The following is a 16,112-nucleotide window of genomic DNA, read 5'->3' as shown; positions in this document are numbered from 1 at the left end:
AAATGGTCCTCCTAAACCCTACGGTTTTCGAGATATTCACAGAAAACTGTGTCTGCCCTACCCTCCTTTCGGGGGGTCCAGTCCAGCGGGGGGGCCACAGATCAAAACGAAAAACGATGGTTCCATGCTATCCATGTGGGGTTACATGCCCACCAAGTTTCGTGTACCCCGGTCTTTCAGTGTCCCGGGAATCATTGACAGAAATTTGGGCATGCGAAAAAAAAAAAAAAAAAAAAAAATCTGACTAAACCTATCTTCGCTGCGCGGCGGTCATAATTATGTCACTGAATGCCATAGAGCGAGGGACAGTGATTAGACACTATACACACTATACACATGAAATACCTACCATTTTCAGCACAAACACACACACACGTTTATATGTATAAATGTCTTATCTATTGTATGTTCTGTATTGTATTGTTTGATGTCCTGCTTTGGCAATGCAAAGAAATATTTGTCATGCCAATAAAGCTACCTTGAATTGAATTGAATTGAATTGAATTGAATTGAATTGAAGAGAGAGAGAGAGAGAGAGAGAGAGAGAGAGCACAGGAGAACAGACAGTTAGCGTTTAAATGGCACATGCATGCTGTGTGTCTTTTTAGAGACCATACATGGGAAACACAAGACCATTAGGATCAGGGAGGCTGCAGACTGCAGAATGTGTGTGTGTGTGTGTGTGTGTGTCCTGGTGCCACTAGCTGACTCATGGGAATACTGCCTTATCTGATCTGCCTCAACCCACTGGGCTGATTGACTGACTTCTCTGGCATATGGCCACCACAGATTCACAGAATCGGCCACCATAACAATAGATCGCCACGACGACAGAGCTGTCAAAGAAAATACAAGGCTTTGACAAAGGGCAAGAAAACTATTTCTCAAACAAATTAGCTTGTTGAAACATTCAATTCCAGAGCGAATAAGACTTGGCACAAAGATGGCATAAATTCTCCCAGCATTTTTCAATGAACAGCCTACATCAGTGTTACTGGTGTAAAAAAGTAATTTCACCGGTAGCCTACATAGCCTACTTAATCCATTTGACCCACATTATCAGCACATTATGCTAACAAGACTAAGCCCCCTGGCAGTTTTACAAAATCGTATCCCATTCATAGCCAGCCGGGTGCAGGAAAGGAGGGAAGACTTTTCTCTCCACTTCCTCTCTGCCCAGGAAGTGAGGTCGTGGGGTCGTTGCCAGGCCTTCCACTCATTGTTACTACTACCTTGAGTACCGTGAGGATTCCGGGTACGCCACAGCTGCTGCCTGGTGTAGAGAGCGGATCCCTTTATGCGCTTGAATCTGCTGACCTCAGCAGCCTTGGGAGGCTGTGAACTAGCGCACTCACATGCACACTTAACCACGGTAGGTTCATTCACCACTACAGGTTGATAAATAAACCCTGGCTAGGGTGGCTCGCCAACACAATTACATGCAAAGCGGTAAGCCGAGTTTTTCTAGGCAAGTATTCACACGCCTGAGAGACATAGGAAGTTTAATAATATCAAGGAACCGATGTGTGTTGTGTAAAGGGCTGTGTGTCCTGACTACTGAGGAGAACTGAACAATGTACTACAGGAGAGGCATTCATGTGTACTGCTATCGGCCTTTGTTATTCTCTCCATATGCACAAAGGTAAATTAAGTCAATGAAAATATTCTGTATGTTAAGTGTGTGTGGGGGTGATGTATATGTGTATATGGGCATATGGTTGTGGTTGTGTGTGCGTGTGTGTGTGGCTGGGTGTGTGTGTGTGTGTGGCTGGGAGTGTGTGTGTGTGTGTGTGTGTGTGGGGGGGGGGGGGTAGTGATGTGGGGGTTGGTAGTGATGTGGGGGTACTGAGGGTTAAATGGAGGGCATCCTGAGCTGAAATCACAGGACTGCTGGGGTGACCTACATTCAGCACTCAACTTCAGCTCCCAACGGCTTCAGGCTGCTGAAATATACATGACGCCACAGACCCCCTACAGGAGGGACCAGAGACAGGGGGGGGGGGGCAGAGAGAGAGAGAGAGAGAGAGAGGAGGAGGAGGAGGAGGAGGAGGGAGAAGGAGAGAGAGAGAGAGAGAGAGAGGAGGAGGGAGAGAGAGAGGAGTGCGGGAGAGACCCAGCAGCAGCATGCGAACCACGTTTCTCATCAGGATTCTCTCCTCACACAAATCTCCATTTATAAGTACACACACACACACACCTCTCTGTCTCTGACACACAAACACACACACACACTTCATTGACTCAGATGTTAACATGTAAATACACACACACGACATTGACTCAGATGTTCAACACGCGCGCAGGCACGCACGCACACACACAGCCCCAACTCAGAGAGAGAAAGAAAGAAAGAAAGAAAGAAAGAAAGAAAGAAAGAAAGAAAGAAAGAAAGAAAGAAAGAAAGAGAGAGAGAGAGAGACGAAGACACATGTCCCAGGCGTGCACAGTGTCCAGCCTTGGCAAGCCCTCATCTGAATGTGTCAACAGGTGACCCAGAACACTGACCCGTCCACCCTCACACCCACTCCACAGGGGCCCAGAGATAACGAGGGGACGAGAGGGGGAGGAGGAGAGAGAGGGGGAGGAGGAGAGAGAGGGGGCAGAGAGGAGAGGGAGGGGGAGGGAAGGAGAGGGGCAGAGGAGAGGAAGAGAGAGATAGAAAGGGGGCAGAAGGAAATGGACAGAGGGAGGGAGGGAGGGAGGAGGAAGTGAAAGGGAGAGATAGAGAGGGCCATATTATAGGGAGAAGGCCAGGGCAAACGAGAGGGAGGACTCCTTTATCAAAGCACCACTAAAACCCAGAAGCATTAAAAGCTCCACCTAGCAAGGTTAACACTTTAATAACACAAGGAGAGACAGGAGAGAAAGAGGAGAGGAAAAGAGAGGAGAGGGAAGAGGAGAAATGGAGAGAGGAGAAGAGAGGACAAGAGGAGTAGAGGTCCAATCAGCACACACGTTGGGTCAGTGATAAGCACTGGACAAAAGACAAGTGGAGACGAGTAGGTGACTGAGCTACGCCAGGCCAGATTAGACTGAGCTCAACACTCAGATATGGACACACACACACACACACACACGCACACACACACTCACACACACTCGTACACACTCGTACACACACACGCACACACACTCGTACACACACACACACAGACTCGTACACACGCACACACACACACACACACACACCAGGGATGGAAATTAACCACCCGCCCCCCGCCAAATGCGGGTAGTTTTGTGTGCTGGCGGGTGAATTTGGTCAACTTACCAGCCACTGTGGCGGGTAGAGCTAGCGTACCACAAATAGTCAGATCCGGTCTAATTTTCATACTTATTGACGGTTAAAAATAATAAAGTGTCTGTAGGGATCATGTAGCATGTAGCCTAACGTTACCAGCCTATAGGGGGTAAATCGCGCTGATTTGAAGTTCTACAACTCGTAGTGAGCCGCCACCGCAGCATAGCCTATAGGCACTGGTGCAACGCTTCACTTTCACTTCACTACCATTAAGAAACTGTCACTATGCTTTCATGTGCCACTGCTAGATTATTTCAGGATGACTGCATAGACATAAATCTAGTGAGATCTGTGGATCTGCATTATATCTTCACAGGCTAATATTCTCACGTAAATAGTTCTCTTTTGAATTGGCCCGTAGGCCTAGGTATTTTAATCCGGCCCGCGACACGCTGCTATTTAGACCTATGAGGCAGACAGACGGACATCTCCACACCCATTCGTCGTGATGGAATATCTCACAAACTTTTAATTCAAAGAAATTACAAACCGTATCAGAATAAACAGCAGAACTTACCGAACGCAAAGGTGTAAAGCATTCCCTTATACAAGTTATAGCCGTTCCCGAGTAATCCGGTTTTGAAATTGAAGCAAATGTCTACACGGTCTCCAACGTTGGGATTTTGTCATATATGATAAGGCCAAATACAAAATAAATGTCGCCTCGATAACTGTACAACCAGAGTTTTTTCCAATGTAGTTTCACAAAATGCTAAGCATTACGTTTCTTAAAGCTGAGCTGTGCTTAAATTGTTCAGAGCATGATTTCATTACGGGCCAAATAGAAAATAAATGCTAAATCTTAAATATAGCCTTGATACTTGTAAATATTTAAATCAGATGATGTACACTATAGTTAGATCAAGTTGGGAGAGTTGGATTATAGGATGCTCCAGAACTCACACAAACAGAGTCTTAAAGGAGCCACACCACTTTTATGACAAGACACTATAGCATATGAATGTGGTTCTGTTGACCTTTAGTTTTGTTGCTACTGTGCTTGGAGGACAGGTTTAGGGCAAAACTCAGCACATTTTAGTCATATTGCAATAATGCAGATTACCGTGATCATTTTGGGTAGCCTACTATAATCATGATATCACATTTTCATGCCGTTTCTCTAGTGGCTGGTAAAAAAGTTGAGTGGCTGGTAGATTTTGGAATCCACCAGCCACAGTGGCAGGTAGAAAAAATATTTAATTTCCATCCCTGACACACACACACACACACACACACGTACACACACACACACACACTCGTACACGCACACAGACTCGTACACACACACACACACACACACACACACGTCAGTCCGGAGGGGGAGAGAGTGCAGGCCTGCAGTGCCGATGCCAAAGGGTGAGGAATTCCAGCAAGGAGGGTCAACAATACATGATTTCAGTCAGTGGTAAACCCATGCTTCTCATGAACGGATATAAACATGAGCAAAACAAAAAAACAAGACACTCTGGGACAATTTGGGAATACGTAGTTGAAAAGGAGAACTTTGATCTGTTTGCAGAAGAGAGTGAATGAGACTCACCATGCCTTCACTTCCATACCCACTCCACAGACCAGGGTTCCCACTCTGTCAAATGTCAAATTCCATGACTTTTCCCTGACCTACTATGAACCTGAAACCTGAATTTCCATGGCCTACTATAGAATGAATCATACAATACATCGACCAAAGATTTCAGAGTAGCCGCATAGCGCTCAAGAATATGTGACTTTCTTTAGAGTGGGAAATGAGTAAATGGACATTGAATAAACAAAGTTGGGCTAACCATAACCACTCAAGCATGCAGTAGGCTAAAGCTAATTTACCAGATATACACTAATTCTGTGTGGACATATATTTGCATTGATGCATTTTTAAACTGCTACAACAAAATTCCCTGATATTTCATGACTTTGCCCCACAAATGATACAATTCCCTGATATTCCATGACTGGAATAGACTTTATCAAATTTCCATGATATTCCAGAAATTCCATGACCCGTGGGGACCCTGGCAGACTGACGTGGAAACGGCTGCAAATTGAAAGCAAAGCGAGTGGAGTGGGGGTGGGGGTGCGCCTTTGCACTAGCTTTGATATGAACCACCACTGGAATGGAGAACAAGAAGAATTGTGTTCCTGAAAGGCTGTGCATTAGCACGAGTGGGTTCCGGTTTCATCAGCAGGTCAGGATGCAGGCGCTGGGCTGGATTCCAGCAGGTCTGGAGCAAGGCTACGCGATCCTATCAGTGAGCCAGCTGGGTAGAGAGTGAGTGAGTGCACTGTGGGGTGAGTGAGTGAGTGAGTTGTGGGGTGAGTGAGTGAGCTATGATAGTGAGAGAGTGTGTGAGTGTGAGCTTTTAGAGTGAGTGAGCGGGTGAGTGAGTGAGCATCAAGCTCAGGCTCACAGGAAGAAATCCCTGTGGCAGGAAAAGCAGATGACTTTCGCTCCGCACCCTCTGGCAAACAGGAGACTTCCTGCTGGAGTTGATGGGAAAAGCAGCACAGGGACTGGGACTGAGCGGGAAAGGGGGGGGGGGACTGAGCCGACATTCACAGATGGTAAAAACATCCCTTCTTCAACCCTCCCGTCTAAACAATACACGGACCAGGTCAATAGAGTCACTTGCCAGCATCTCCACCTGGGTTTGGGGTTCAGAGGTCACCACCAGGCGACAACACCCTCGACTCTCATGCAGACATGGGATGAGGGGACAGGAACAAGGATTTGGCATGTACACCGCATCCACTGACATACTACCAGTACGTTCCGAAAGGCAGAAAGATCCTTCTTGGTGCACACCCGGGAAATGACAAGCTGTGATTTCCCAGCAGGTCACTGCAGGTCGACCTGGGCGGTTCCCCCAGGTGAGTCAAAGAGGACATGCAACAAACTGGGTCACACTAGCACATTATACTGTGTGTAGCACACACACACACACACACACACACACACACACACGTTACAAGTTTTGGAGCTATGTGGTGCCATATTGGAAGTGGAAGCAACTATGGCGGTCCTCAAAAAAAGATGTTTTAGGCCTACTCCTTGCTGATGTATTGATACAGATTTCATCAGAATACAGCACAAAAACTTAATAAAAAAGAAAAAAAGTCATTTTAGGTTGCAGTTAAGAAATCTCTTAGATTAGAAACAGAATTATTTCATACGTATACCTAAATGTTCCCTGGTCCTGAATTTTAAGTTGTGCATTCCTTAAAGGAGAATTCCGGCCATTTTTCACATAGATGTCTGTTTCTCAAGGTCACCGAGTACTGTCGGTAGCTGCCAGGCAGCTACAGTGCTACACTCTGGGGGCATGAACATGAACAACAAATCGCTGGATTTCTCCTTTAAGGCTTTCTTCGCTGTTATACAGAGTTATAAAGAACAGCTGTTAGTGTGAACTCTGTTAACGTCATGGTCAGTATTCAGAATCAACATGCACTGTGATGCGTACTGTATCGTAGCTTCTGCGTCATGATCTGTGGCCGTGTGAGACTTCAGGCCAATATGCAGCCCCCCTAACTGCACCAGGGTAACTTACTCCACACTGTTTGAATGTTTTCGTAGAACATTCTCAAGCCCCCAAGGCATATAGACAGCAGGAGACCCCTCCTATGTGAGTGTACTGATGAGAATCTCCTATGTGAGTGTACTGATGAGAACCTAACCCTCCCATGGGCACAGGGGGTAGAACAACTTTCACTCGCCGATTAATTTGGCCAAGAAGAAGCGGGGGAGACACGCGCACGCACACACACACACACACACACACACACACACACACACACACACACACACACACACACACACACACACACACACACACACACACACACACACACACACACACACACACACACACACACACACACACACACACACACACACACACACACGCACGCGCACACACACATACGCACGCACACACACGCACACACACCTATGCACACACGCGCACACATGCACACACTGATTCAATTGGATGCCTTTATAGTCTTTTCAATAAGAAGATACACCCCAGTATCAAAAGCAGACAGACTGTGAGTAATTAGCGGCTTCTGAATGAGCCTGCTCAGTGGAGCAGAGCGGAGCAATAGCGCCTGGGCAGGCCTCCCGAGGTTTAGGCATGGGGCCGCAAAATGTTCGTTTTATCTTTCTTGTCTTTTTTTTTTTTAATTCTTTTCGTAGCAAAGCTCAGGAGGGACGGGCCTTGCGGCACACAGACACACAGACTGAGGGGGAAAAGACACAGAGCCTAAACGACAGGAAATGGAGAAGAGGAGGCACTTCCTATGTGGCGCTTCACTCTTGGATGACACCAACGGCATACTAAGCATCGCCACCTACCACAGCACAGAGAGAGCCTTTGAGAGATGGAGGGAGTGTGGGGAGAGACGAATTAGGGGCTCACTGTGGGCCTGTGAGAGAGAGAGAGAAAGAAAGGAAGAAGATATGGTGTGTGTGTGTGTGTGTGTGTGTGTGTGTGTGTGTGTGTGATACTAAATAGCCTAGCATAGGAAAAAATGATGTCTGTGTGTCTCTTAGTAAAAAGCGCCACGGGGTCTATATGGATACTGAATTGTGTAAGAATGTTTTCGTTGAACATTCTCCAGCACCCAAGCAATATAAACAGCAGGAGAGCCCTCCTTAGGCCAAGAGGGAATGGGGGAGCCACGCACGCACACACGCACGCACACACGCACGCACGCACGCACGCACGCACGCACACATGCTGACCAGGCGAAATTAAACGCACACAGAAAAAAATAATATTGAGATGAGGTCTGCTGCTGCATGCTGTCGTCGTTACCTCTGGCTTTGGGCCATTATCAGTCCGAGCGCATTACCGTGTTAGTGTCACAAAATCTCTTCCAGTGTTCATGTGGATGTGATTACGGAGTCCCTGCACTCACAAAAACAAGCCCTAGCATCACCATTTCCTTCTCTCTATCTTCCTCTTTGCATTATTTAAACAGTCTGATATCTGCTCAAAATGTGTGTTTGTCTTTTACACCCATACTGGGCGAGCGAGAGAGAGAAAGAGGGAGTGTGCGAGAGAGAGAGAGAGAGAGAGAGAGAGAGAGACACGGCCATGAACATTTGCTTGCCTTGTCCGTATCATTGCATTTACTGAACTGGCAGACAAAACAAATCTTCGCGTTTAGTACAATATTCTCCAGATTCCTCTTTCTCTCCAGTTCTGCCCAGTTTTGTTGTGGGCAGAACAGAGTCCAGAGTCAAATGACCATGTATAACAAAACCAAGAGGAGCAGGGAAATATAAACCTTGAAGTTCAACTAAACACAGGAATCCCCAACCACAATGAGATCACTGATAGAGAACCGAGAATAACACAGAAGTCAGAATGCAAACCCAGAATGACTAAGGACACATGGGAACTGGGCCTAGTGCGAGCACACCCTGAAAAGTGTAAACAAAACAACAACACAAGACTTCCCAAACATTTGATCGCCATGGCAATCAACCTGGTAGCCACAATGACTCAAATCACTGGTCCCTCTCGAGAAGAGAAGAGAAGAGAAGAGAAGAGAGGAGAAAAGAAGAGAAGAGAAGAGAAGAGAAGAGAAGAGAAGAGAAGAGAAGAGAAGAGAAGAGAAGAGAAGAGAAGAGAAGAGAAGAGAAGAGAAGAGAAGAGAAGAGAAGAGAAGAGAAGAGAGGAGAAAAGAAGCAAGTAGGGAAGAGAAGAGGCCAGGGTAGGGAAGTAGGGAAGACAAGAGAAGAGAAGAGAAGAGAGGACAAAAAAGAAGAGAGGAGAAAAGAAGCAAGTAGGGAAGAGAAGAGGCCAGGGTAGGGAAGTAGGGAAGACAAGAGAAGAGAAGAGAAGAGAGGACAAAAAAGAAGAGAGGAGAAAAGAAGCAAGTAGGGAAGAGAAGAGAAGAGAAGAGAAGAGGCCAGGGTGGTAAATCAGGGGGTTGGGTCAAATGGGTCAGCAGGGTCATTTATAGTCTGTAAGTCTCTATGAGTGAGTGAGTGAGTTAGTGAGGTCCATTGGGGAGGAGGAGGAGGAGGGGGGGGGGGGGCTAAGTCGCCCTTCACACATCCTACACACAAGGGCCTCTTTAATACAGAGCAGACCCCCTCACTCCTATCTACAGGCCCTCTGCATGCGGTCACAGGCATACTTCAGCACACACACACACACACACCACACACACACACACTGTAAAGTGGGTCAACATAAGGCAAGAGAGAGAATGGAAACACACTGATATGGACACAGCATGCAAGTGTTCACAAGAGTCCTACCTCTCTCCACACAGATCACATCTAGCGTGTGCGTTCACAATGCCGTGTAAGTGTGGAAGCTGACCTTTTAATGTAGGCCTATTATATGGGTAGGTGCTGTTCTCACAGCGACAATTATTTCCGAACAACTTTTGTAATATTGATCTTGCGTTAGCATGCAGTTGCAAAAGGTTTGACACCTAAAAAGCACCGTGTGCACTGCACTTTACCCACCTTACACATCCAGCATATTCCACCATCACACCAAAAACAGGAAGTCACTTCAGCACGTCAGTGTTGACATTTAAGGGGACAGGCGGTAAGTGCTGACAAAAGTAATTCTCTGATTACAGTACACAAGGGCGCCCTGACGGCCTCTGAAAAACAATGACGACATACATCCATACGTCTGCCCTGCCTTGCCCAAGACTTACTCAGGGCTTCAGGATTAGTTGGGCTGGCGTACAGACTTGTGCTGCTTGCCTGTGGAACAATACAGTGGCTTAAGAGGCGGTGACTCATGATTCTGTGCTGGGCGATGGTCATTTAGGACAATGCTAGAATAATGGCCTCACTCCAACGCTAGTGCATTCAGCAAATCAAATCCATTGGAGAAGGTGATAACAGATACAACACCTTCCCAGAATTCCTTAAAACTGACCCTCTGTATGATGTAAACAGCTGGATTGACTGAAGTGAACACTTAGGGCATGTGTTTGTTTTATCGTGATCCTCATGATTTCCTCATGAAAAAACAAAACAAAAAGCATGCCCTTACATTGCCAGGAGGAGCTTCAGTAACAACCCTTACCCTGTGAGTGTGTGTGTGTGTGTGTTTCAGTGTGCACAGGGTGAAAAACACTTCTCTTTTCTTTGACTTCTCTGTTTCTCTTGATCTGCTCTATAAAGAACTGTCACCCCATTCAGGTCGGTATAGTCTGCAAGATCTGTGACTTGAGAAACATATAGAAATATAGAATGTTAGGACATAAGCTTAGACATTTCCTGGGCCAGCAGGGAGTGCCACAATGCCTCAGAACTTCTCCCAGAGCACGCTGGGACATGCAGCCAACTCGTACAAGGCCGTTCTGAGGGAAGACATCTGCAGCATATACGCAAGTCAAGACTGGGTAGAACATAGGAAGAGAGAGAGACAGCAGATGTTTTCGTCAAGAGCATTCATCCCTTTCCACCCTCTCAAAAACCCTCTGACGGTGTTTTGAGACACTTTGCCAAGAATAAAAAGAAGTAGGCATTTATTTTATTTACTTTTGTTCCGGAACTTTCCAAGTAGCATCCTTCCTCCTGAATTCATAACCTGTGCCTGTGTGTCTGCCTGTGTGTGTGTGTCCGTATGAGGGGAAGCAGAGACAGCTATAGTGGCTGTGACACCTGTGAGTTATGGAGAGGCATGTTCCACTCCCTTGAGAGGGCCCGACCAGTGAACCCCAGATTCCTCAGAGACGGCGGCGCTGGTCAAAGCTCAGGGGAATCCATCAGCAACGAGGAGGGGGGGGGGGGGGGGGGCAGGCGGTCTCAAACTCACGAGCCTTCCCAGGCCTCCCTTTCCCACAAAACTGGAACAAATTGACCGGATTGCTCTTCCGCCGACAAAAAAAAAAGAAAGAAATAAGACGTACAGTCTGATGTTCAGAGTCAAATGCAGCGAGTTTGGGGAACTAAGCAACAACAGTGAGCCGAACTGACAGCTCTGAAATGCCTCCTCTCCGACTACATGGAGAAACGAGTTATCTGTGTGAGACGTTGTCGTGACAGGCCACGGCTTTGCCACCGTGTAACGTCACGCCGAGTCTTGTTTTAACCTAGCGTATTACACTCAGCTGTGCAGTGCTTTTATGTGATCTAGGACAATCTCTCTCTCTCTCTCTCTCTCTCTCTCTCATAGGAATGTTGACACTGTGCCGTTTCAGCAACTCCCATCAGATAACGCTCCTTATAGTATGACAAGTGTGTCAAACAGGAAGAGGCAGGAGGGAGGAAGCTTGAGAGAACATTAAAACAACAATTCATCATACTGTAAAAGGTTTCTAGCGTTCCACATTCAGGTGAGCAGCCATGGCTCGATGTTTAGTGCTCTCAAGGCTTCCATCTCCCTGAAAGGTATGTGTGCTTGGCATCTATTATAAAACATACTTTTCTCATAAATGCAGTTAGGTTTATGACTCCCACAAGCATCGCCCTGCCTTTCAATTCTTCACCAAAACATGTGAAAGCTTTTAGCGTCTGTACACAACTAACGTCACAAACCACCTCACACCAGATGGCTCATTATGTGTGTTAGAGCTTTAACCTGCCTTCTATGTTGGACTCTGTGGTGCAGGCAGGTCAGGGCTTATCATATTAAGAACATGTGAACGAGGCCACTGACAGTATGACCGTGTTAGGTCTACTGCTGGCGTTATCTAGTTAGGCAGAAGTCAGCAACAATCTGATAGAAGAGCTGATGAGAAGGAATGTTCAGAATGCCCAGATTATTTATTTATTTGTTTATTTTTTAGTAAATTCTAAAATTCTTAAAGGCCTACTGGGCAGAAGCCCGATAGAATCTCAAGAGGAAAACATACAGCCAACAGCATTAGGCAGTCTGAGATTGCTCAGAAGTGACACAAAGGAGATTATTAAGACATCTATGATATGTGCAACATAGACCTACTTGAAGTAAACAGTTATCAGAGTCTTTACAGCTTGGCTAAATGGTCTACGTCGTCTACAATAAAAAAACTACTTCACATAATTCTCAAAACATGAACCATCCCACCACTAATCAACAACAAGGCTGAAATATCATACTGTGAAACCAGGTGCTTGATATTTGGACAACATTTATAACTCAAGACACCATCAACATAGCTCACCACTGACTAAAGGTACTACAAAACCACACAAAACAATATAGGCTACTGCCCTCAACTCCTGCTGCTAAACTACTGTTTGAAATAACTGAGAACTCAATTTTCCATCGAACCCAATTTTCCACAGATCCGTTTCAAACCACATTTGAATGGTAGATGCAGTTAATCAGATTCTGTATGGATATGCAAGAAATTTGGGACTGACGGTGTGAACCTGGCTTACAGTAGGTAATTCGCCCATTGTGCACAGTCTTATTAAAAGAAAAAACATTCAAATCATTCTGCTTGGATTGGGTCTGAAAGTCTGAAACGGTTTCCCAGATACTGTTACCTAGCATGACCTTCTCTTTCCCTAAGCGATAGAGTCAACAGTAACATTGGTGAACCTACTCACACAGCCAACCCCCACAGTCAAGTTAGCTCCCTCCAGGGCTTTCCATAGAACAATACTTATTACCCACCACAACGACCCAGAAAACAAATATCAATTTTTGTCATGTTAATGAAATATTAACCTAGAAGTCCCACCAGAGAGTCTTTCACCACCGTATGTCTGGAATCTATTTAACTGACACTCCCTGATGGTATAACATCTGAATCATTTGTGTGATATTAGGCTACATGTTACATATTTCATGTTAATTTACATGTTATAATAGGCCTAGTTCAGGTTTTATTATTAACAGTCCTCATGGCTGTGCATAGTCCAACATATTTACATAGACCTCGCCGAATATTTAGGTGTGTTTCTTACAAAGAAAACTGTGTCTTTTAAAAATGTTGTGTTATTACACCAGGTTGACTGCAGAAACACAGATAAGCCTTGTTGTTAGGATAAACCACTTGGCAGCCAGCACTACATTTTAAGGATAAACACAGACCTGTTGCACATGCTCAGCTGTGAACCATGGTGGCAAGCAATAACTACAAGGCAGCATTTGAAGGCCAGAGAAGGACAACCACCCGGTTTGTCCACCTGAAAACTACAGCAAGCAGTGTGGGACACATCACTGTCCTTCCGTACACTGTCCATACACTGCAGTTCACTTTGCACTGCCCTTAACATTTCAGAGCCATCGTCTACCTCTGCTATTGGAGCGTATTCCATGTTAATACAGGGAAATGAGAGCTAAACATCTGATTCTGCACGTAACTGTACATCTGACTCAGGAGTAATCTTCACAGGGGAAACAAAACTTTGCAATCAATGCCTGAAAGCCATTCCATATCATTCAGCCTTAACATGCTGTTTGGTCACTGAGCATTCGTTACAGTATCTCCTGACCGTACTTTCCACAGGCTGTGCTGAGTTGGTGGCTGCCCCTCCCATCTACCCAGTCCACTGATAAGGGGACTAACAGTAGCCCAGGCCTCTGTTCCACACCAGGCCATGTAAAGGAAACTCACAAGGGAAGCAGGTTACACCCTGACAAGGACACAGACTTGAGGAACCTACAGCAGTGGGGAGAAACAGCTAGACTACTAGGAGTTACAGTAGCAGTATTCACACTAATAACAAGTTATGTGCCACTTTTCCAGGATCAGCACAATGAAAGAGTAAAAACTAAGGATGCAAATAATGTTACATCGGAGTAAGCTACTATAAAGTAGGCTACAACAGGACCCAAGAGCTACACAGTACACAGATCTGACTTATCATATAGGTTACACTGAGCAATTTAGCCAGGAAACAATAACGCTCATCTATCGGTTCCATAGTTTCATATTCCGTCTTCTACAACGCAACTAATAAACGGACTATTCCCATTCGTGTATGGAAAAACAAAGCAGCGGAAATAAGCTGACCATGTCGATGTTGTGTCAGATTATAGAGGTTGGCAAAATCCAATGGGTAATGTTTAGCCAAGTCCAAAAGTGCAGCCTAATTTATGAAAACACAAAGCGCACAGTAACACTTCACAACCTGAACTGATCGGTCAGACTGATAACAGCGAAAGATCCTGAATAAATGGTGGCCTTTATTACGGGAAAGCAGGCCTACACGCTGCCCAGAGATGGGAAAGTCCAGCGGACAGTACTTTCGTCTCGTGATGCTTGATCAGAATGGAGATCCCCCCCACCCGCCATAGCCTACTCAAAATACTCGATCATCAAGAATATAGGTAGGTATAGAGGTCGCAATAGACATTATGCTACTTTGCCACAATTATAGGCATATATATAATCCTAATAAAAGACTTCAGGATCAAATATGCACAAACTCCTGCAAGTTATAACACGAGACCTTGGGTAGGCTAGTCCCTACCTGCTCAGGCGACTTCGATTGTTCTTCCTGAGATGTAGGCAGGGGACTACATTAACAATGCTTCTAACAACAAACTGTAAGTCTGCTTCAGAACGTTAATCTTAGTCGACAATTGCAATGAAAGCTACTAATTTTGCACAATAATCTTGAACGTTACAGACGCTACATGAGAGAAACCACCTCTTTTATGCCACATCCCTGTTAGCGCCCGCCTCTCCGACACGTTCAGCACTCCATTGGGTCAAAATAGCTAGTACAGAGATGTCCCTGTATAATTCTAAAACACAATGGGCTTTTGAAATGTCATTCAAGTGACGCTGTCTATAATCAACGAAATATGTCTCCGAAAAATTAACTGTCAGTAGGCTAGCCTATCCTAAATTTCCCATTATACTTTGCAAGGACAACGAGGACTCTGAAACACGTTGCAGAGATTATAAATTACATTTTTGTTGAGCCTTACCAAAACAAGCACTTGACGTCTCCCCTTTCTTTGATGCTATCTTGCCGAGAGCATTAATGGTGTGTTCCAAGTCATAGAGCTGAGAGTTTCACTACCACCAACCTCTGCTCTAAACCCCACCCTCCCGGACGTACAAGAATGAAGAAATTGAACAGGATGTGATGTCATGTAGTCAGGAGCCTTTTTTGCTTGAGTTCTCACAATCAAAAAAATGTGTCAGGATAGGAATAGACCTAGCTGTAGCAGACACTGAAAATTCTATTTTTTTAACTAAATGGAAAAAAACGTATGTAGGCCTAGGCCTATACAGTATAACAAACAATGTTGGTAATTCATGCCTAGTGAATAAAATATAGGGTTAGGTCGGTCTTTATGATAGACTTGGCTATTATATCAAGCTTTGGTTTCTGGCCCAGACAGGTAGGCTATAATGCCATTTGTGGGTGACTTCCTGTGTGACCGTAATACCAGGGCCCGTCTACGGCATAGACATTAGGCGTGTTCGTCTTCATGCAGATCTGTGCAGATCTGACTTGATGTGATGCATGCTGGGTTGAACACAATGGAGCTCCTATTTTCTGGTAATACTAAGTCGTCAAACCCAATGAAAGTTCAGTGTAATAACCCAATGAAAGTTCAGTGTGGATATTTGGTGCCCTCTAGTGTTCAAAATGGAGTCGTGTTGGAAAAAGCTAAACACAGACTCGCTATGGCTGGCTATGGCCTGAAGCAAATAGCGGTCGGCTCTCCATCCATCCATCTTGGCCTAGCATACTCATCAAGCAACATCCCCTCATAGGTTGGCTATTCTGATCAAATGAGCTTTCAAACATTTGCTGTGGTGTTGGACATAGGCTACCATAAAATAACAGCCTCGGCCTATGGACTGTAGAAAACCCATGAGCAGAATCAGGCATCAGCATGGGCGGACTGGCCATCTGGCATACCGGGCATTTTCCCGG

General features: G+C 45.4%; 1 protein-coding gene across 2 annotated transcripts in view; it reads right to left on the bottom strand.

Moving 5' to 3' along the window:
- The window catches only part of ralba (v-ral simian leukemia viral oncogene homolog Ba (ras related)), a 30,378-nt gene extending 15,109 nt beyond the window's left edge, over window positions 1–15,269 (bottom strand). Inside the window, exon 1 of one of the 2 annotated variants that reach the window (XM_076263231.1) lies at window positions 15,151–15,269. The gene's annotated coding sequence lies outside the window, so the exon portion shown is untranslated. Of the gene's footprint in view, window positions 1–14,687; window positions 14,830–15,150 lie in introns of those variants that run through there. The other variant, XM_076263232.1, reaches the window with a different exon arrangement.
- Window positions 15,270–16,112: the final 843 nt, after the last annotated feature.

The sequence above is a fragment of the Alosa pseudoharengus genome, unplaced genomic scaffold (assembly GCF_046254945.1).
Source record: "Alosa pseudoharengus isolate Yale_2024_CS ecotype anadromous, Long Island Sound unplaced genomic scaffold, YU_APseudo_1.1 YU_APseudo_1.1_scf_3, whole genome shotgun sequence".
Lineage (NCBI taxonomy): Eukaryota > Metazoa > Chordata > Actinopteri > Clupeiformes > Clupeidae > Alosa > Alosa pseudoharengus.
Note: the sequence above shows the minus strand (reverse complement) of the source record. Positions and strands in the feature narration are given on the sequence as shown.